Source organism: Prunus avium, chromosome 7 (genome assembly GCF_965620075.1).
Source record: "Prunus avium chromosome 7, drPruAviu1.hap1.1, whole genome shotgun sequence".
Lineage (NCBI taxonomy): Eukaryota > Viridiplantae > Streptophyta > Magnoliopsida > Rosales > Rosaceae > Prunus > Prunus avium.
The window spans coordinates 5,959,138-5,965,830 of record NC_142290.1 but is presented as its reverse complement, the minus strand read 5'-3'; positions in this window follow the sequence as shown (position 1 = coordinate 5,965,830).

Genomic DNA, 6,693 nt, shown 5'->3' with positions numbered 1-6,693 from the left:
ATTGTCCCACAATTATCCAAGGCCCTTTGGTTAGGAAAAACTCTAGATCTTCCTCAAGCTCAAACTTGACAACAAAGTAATCATTCACCAAATCCATTAGTTTCTAGCCTACTTTCAAACTCCATTTCTATTGTAACCTATCATGGAGGTAATTGTAAGTATGAGAACAACTCAGGAGCTTAACTCTCAAGGCACAAGGTTGGCAGAGCCAAGACATAGCCTTCTCAGAAAACTGAATACTGGGTCCCCTATCCCCTCTAGAAATCACTACATCCTCATCATCGTTCAGCTTATCATAATTAGTATCCAAACTATTAACATCAATGCCAATATTTTTCACCAGATTCATCTTATTCATGAGTTTATCCCTAAAACTCGCAGCATCAATCATAGATTGCACACTTGAAATTCCCATGGTATCCATCACAGAGTTTAGATTCTGACCTGAATACAAATCATGAGCCACCATTGGAGCTAGAATTACATTGGAGACGAACGCATTTTGACGACCCAACTCGGCGCGACTCTGCTTTGTTAATCGATAATCCTTCAAGAACACACCAGGAGATTCCTCTTCCGTGTTGGAGAGAGATTTAGAAGCTCTCTAAAACCAAGGAGATCGGACGACGACTTGGAAACCACCGTAGAGGGTAGTTTCCAGTGAACGGAAAAGACAATCTGGGCGCAGAAAAAATTTGGCGCGCATTCACTTAGCTGTAGCTTTTTTAATTGAGATATTTCTTTTTCTTTGTTACAAAATGGCAAAAAAGTCATCTTTTGTCTAGTCATGTAGGCCTCATCATTTGGCCCGCGGGCTCATGGGCCTATGGGGGCCTGCCCGGCCCATCGAAAAAAAGCCCGGCCCGGCCCATTATGGGCTTTGAGAGGGCCCGGCCCACTTGGGCTTGGGCTGGGCTTGGGCTTGAGTGTTTGAAGCCCGGCCCGGCCCATAGGCCCGACCCGATGAAGCCCGATGAAGCCCAGCCCGGCCCGTTAGGCCCATATATATATAGACGTTATCTAATAATAATATGGGGGTTTCACTAAAACACCCAAAATGGGGGCTGAAATTATAAAAAAACCCAACACCCAAAACACTTTATAAACACACCCAAAACCCATCATTACACACACTCAAAACCCATTTATAAACACACCCAAAAAATATATAATTGTTTATTTTAGAATTGATTTTGGGTGTGTTTCTATATTTAAATAGTGTGTGGGTTTTTTTATAAATACATGCCTAGAATTGGGTTTATTTATAATAATCTATAATAATATATAGCCGTTAGGGGGCTGGTGCTTGTTTCTGGAAAAAAAGAAAAAGAAGAGAAAGGCCCAATAGCCATTTAGGTCAACAGCCCAATACAATGCCTCTATATAAAAGAGGTATTATCAGATAATTCGGTCTAAACCTAGCGCCGCACCCACTTCACTCTTCCGACTCTCTCTCTCTCTTCCTCTTCATTTCTCTTTGGCTATCTCGATTCTCAACCTCTTCAGTTCTCTTCGGCTCTCTCTCTCTCTCTCCTCATTCGATAATCCAAGTCCAATAATCCAGGTGCTTCACCTTTACATTTCTTGGTTTTTAGATTTTCCCTCTTATTTGTTTTCCCACAAAATATTTATATTTTCAATTTTCTCTTTCGATTTCATCTTCTCACTGACAAAACCTCAGATCTTTGACAAATTTGCAGTGCTTCACTGATTGGGCAGCACTGAAAGACAACCTCTTCGCAACTTTCATGTTGGAACCTTGAGAACATGCAAACTATGGTATGTTTCTTTGCACACTACCCATTTGAATTTTGGTTACATTTTCCAATTTTAATTTCAAATTTGGCTTCTGAAAAGTTTCGATTTACTCAATGTTTGAATGGTTCTTCGCGCTAAGTGAGTAGAAACTGTCTTGCTGATTTTTTTGAAAGCCTGTGAAGTGTTTGAGGGAGTGTGATTGTGGACTTTTAGGTCAGAGAGATTGCTTTTATAAGTAAAGTTTTTGATGATTTTTTAGCTGTTGCATTTTGTTGGTTGGTCTCCTCCTTTTTCATCTACTGAGTTGGTAATTGATAATTTTTGAAGATGTCATACTTTTGGAAAATGATAGGATTGTGATTATGAGCTTATTTAGTTCGTTTTTAATTTTGGGGTTGCTGCTTTGTTTTCTTTGCTGCAAAAGGACCACACCTGTTTGCTTTTAAATGATGTGGAATCAAGTAATTTAGCTACTTGGGGACATTTTATTGATTCATTTTCAGAGCCCTTGTTTATGAAGCCTTCTGGTATGAGTAAATTGAATTGGTGGTGTTCTGTGATGGTCAATGACACATGCACTTTTTTTTTTTATAAGGTTTATATTTTTGGTTAAGTTTCATTGTGGCATGACTTGTTGGAGTAGGTCAAAGTTGTCGTAGGTAATGAATGGTATTTTCTTATCTTACTGATTTTCAGATATTAGTTGATATTATCTCTTGTGGTATGTCCTGTTTGCAAATGAGATAGTTTAATTAATTTAGATGAACTTGAAAAGTGAGTAAAAGTTTAGGCTTTCATAATTTTCAAGATGAAGCACTTAGATGCAGCAACTTTCTTGGCTCTCATCATCTGCTTTGTTCTCAAAAGTCTCCTCTCATTTTCACCGTGGCCTCTTCAGAGTTTCTAATTTCCCAGGGTTTTATTTTATTTTTATTTGTCAGATTTTGGAAGGACGATCATATAAGCTACAGTTCCCTTGGATTGGTGTTATCTTATGATTATGTATAAAATCTTGCCAAATTACCAACACTCCTGTTAATTCTCACAGTTCAATTGGTCAGAACCATCTTTCTTTCTTGAAATATATATATAAATTATATCTTGTCCTTTGTGTGTGGACGGTGGAAGGAAGCTTGTCTTATGGATTTTTTTTCATGAATTTTTTTATAACTTGTGGATTCTTCTACATTTAGCTTGTCTGAGATAACTGCAAACATCTTGCTGTATTAGTGTTGAACTTTAATTATTAACGAGTTCTTGGTTTATTTTGCAGGTGTTAGTGCTGCAAAACTAAAGCTTGTGCTATGTTGTTTATCAAGTAACACTTTCCATTTGTCTTTATTTTTCTTAATATCATCAAAATGGATTCTTCTAGTGCATCACCTGCGTCACCTTTGCTTGAAAGTACAAATGATTCCAATACCCCTCTAGAGTCACATAGTGCATCTAGATTAACAAGTAAAGTTTGGTCTTTTTTTGAAAAGGTTAACAAAATTGAAAGTGGTAAACCAGTAATTAAGGCTAAGTGTGTTATTTGTAATACTTTGTTGTCTGGTAATTCTAGTAATGGTACTAGTCATTTATCTCGTCATTTAAAGAAGCATGAAGATGCACAAGCTAGGGTAAGTCCAGGTCAAATGTTATTAAATGCTGATGTTGCTGGAAATTTGACTAATTTTGTTTATGATCATGATGTTGCTCGTAAAGAACTTGTGGATTTTATTATTAGAGCTGAACTGCCATTTAAATTTGTTGATAGCCATGATTTTAAAGGCTTGATTCAGCGTGCGTTCTGTCCTCAATATAAAGGAATTTCAGCCTCTACATGTAAAAGAGATGTGCTAAAAAAATTTGATCTTGAAAGGATTAATTTGCTTGCTGTTTTTGAAAAACTTGATTCAAAAATCTGTTTAACTTCTGATGTTTGGTCATCACGACAGAAAATGGGTTATATGTCACTTACTGCACATTTTATCGATAAAGAGTGGTGTTTGAATAAAAGGATAATTTGCTTTAAAATGATTGAGTACCCACACACCGGAGAGTCACTTGCAACTCATATATTTGATGAATTGTTATCTTGGCACATTCACAACAAAATATTTACTCTATCATTAGATAATGCATCAAATAATGATTCAACTGCAAGTATACTTCCATCAACCCTTTTGCTGGATTCTGTGCATGAAAAGTTGTTTCATGTACGATGTTGTTGTCATATATTGAATTTGATTGTGCAAGATGGACTTAAAGTTTTATCTCCGTCTATTGATAAAATTACTGATATTGTTCGTAGCATGAATTCATCTAACAAGAGACATGAAATTTGGGTGAAATGTTGTAGTGATTTCCATATGGGAAAGAAAAATATAGATATTGATGTGCCTCATAGGTGGAATTCAATGTATGAGCTTTTACATGTTGCTATAAAGTATAAAGCCCCTTTGCATAGGTATGTTCAAAAGGTAAATGAATCACGTTTTTGTAATTTACAAGTACCTAGTGAAGAAGATTGGAGAATAGCACAACTTGTTAGTGGGTTTTTACAAATTTTTTATTCTTCAACTAAGGTATTTTCTGGTGTGTATTATCCTACTTCAAGTCGTGTTATTAATTGTTTAATAGATATTCATGGATCATTTGCTGCATATTCTGAATTTTCTGTTTTTAAGGATGCTTTGACTGAAATGAAAACAAAATTTGATAAATATTGGAAATAGTTTCCTATGGTTTTTTGCTTTGCTACTATTATGGACCCTAGGTTTAAATTATATGCAATTGCTGAATGGTTAGACATGATAGGTATTGATCAATTAACCATTGACTCAAAAGTTTTAGCTATAAAGACTTTATTATTTCAGTTATTTGATATCTACAAGAAGAATGTAATTCCTAATGTGGTTCAAAATGTGCAAAATGTTGTTGCAACTTCTACTAGCCAAACTCCTGATTCTATATCTGTCCCTATAATGAGAAATTTCTCTATTGAAGGCTTGAAAAGGAAAAAGCTATCTTCTTCTTCTTCTTCTTCTTCTTCCACCAACACTTCTGAATTACAATTTTATCTTGATTTACCAACAATAGAAGTTGTTGATGACAATCGATTTAGTCTTTTGGGTTGGTGGAAAAACAATCAATCATTATACCCTATTGTTTCCCTCATGGCTTGAGATTTGCTAACTATTCCAGCTTCTACTATAGCATCAGAATCATGTTTCAGTGCAGGTGGTAGAGTTGTATCGGAGAAAAGGGCTAGTTTGAGTCCGAGTACAATAGAAGCTTTAATTTGCTTGAAAGATTGGGGCTTGGCAGATTCAAGAAAGCAAGATGCATTGGTGGATGAGCAACGAGCTGAAGAATTAATGAACATTAGAGCATCAAGACCAGATTGGATGGTAGACAGTGAAGTTGAGATTGTTGGTGAATCTGAAAATGAGACCATTCAAAGTTGAAATGTTATGTAATATGACTATATTTTATTTTGCAAGCATTGGATTTTAATTGTAGTAACAGACTTTGGGACATTATCATGCTTTTGAGTAAGCCTTCAGTGAAGCTTTTGATGAGATTGTGAGTGAATCTAATTTGATTTTGCATAACTTGGTTGTATTAGATTGTGATTTTGTAAGACCTTTTGTTTAGAAGGGTATAATTTTAATGGTTGTATTAGATTGTGATTTTGTAAGACCTTTTGTTTAGAAGGGTATAATTTTAATGGTTGTATAAGATTTGTAAGACATTCACATTTTGTGAGCTTCATACTTTAACAGGAATGAAATGAATTTCATAAATTTGACTTGTTATTAGTAAGCTCATTTCGGCCCGGCCCGATAAAGCCCATTAAAGCCCGTTCCATGGATCGGGCCTGGGCTTGGATTTATTAAATAAAACCCAGCTCGGCCCGGCCCGATAATATTCATTTACTATTTGAGCCCAGCCCAACCCAGCCCAAGCCCGTTAATTTTGGGCCTGGCTTGCCCGGCCCGGCCCATTGACGAGCCCTATAGTCATCTATAGACTATTATTTTGCTTTTAGTGATAATTCAACAGTTTTTTTTTGTTGTTTTTTTTGTTTCTTTCTTCTTTTTAAATTTGTTTGTTAAGTGATTGCTTAGACGTAAACCTCTTTTATGAAATATGTCTAATGATACAAGAGTTATGTCTCCATTTTTTGAGAAGCTTCTTAGTTCTCGATAAATGCTTAACAAATTAAATCTCTTGGGAATTAATCGAATAATAACTAAAATTCCCAAACTGGACTCACACGAAATAATTTCCACTCATACAAGAGCCGCTCTATTGATTTTGAAGGTCGTGTGCTTAAACAAAAATTGAATTATTTTACTTCAACACGTTAGCCTTTTGCTTTCTTTGGAAGAGCCTTCAAACATATTTGTAAAATATACCCTTAAAATGCACCCAAATGTCTCTTTGCAATTATTGTTGGGCTAAAAGATTCTATTGGGCCTCACACCCTTTGGGCCGATGCTTCATGTAAATTTGACTCCACAACAAGAGTTAACTACGAATTGGAAATTTTGAAATCTTTAAGCTTCATCTTTCTGTTTTGCAAGTTGGAAAAAGACTTCTCTATTTCCTCCTCCATATTAACAAGTTAAGCTGCTATGGATACTTATTGAAGTTTGAAAATCTTTTTTTTGTTGGATTGAAAATCGATTTTGTTAAAATTAATTTGGGAATGAGAATATAAAAATGAAAATGAAAATAAAAATAAAAATGAAATAATGGCAGTCCAGACTTTGGTGTTGTACTGCACCAAACAATTACTAAAATTCCAGTCATATCCCAAACAGTCCAGTGTAATATAAAAGGGTTAATCCAATCCAGTCTAGTCTAGCCTACCAAACGGGCCTTTTAGTTCTTGGACAGGGTTTGAAACCTGGCCTATTTGTGGTAAGGTCAGCCTAGTAATTG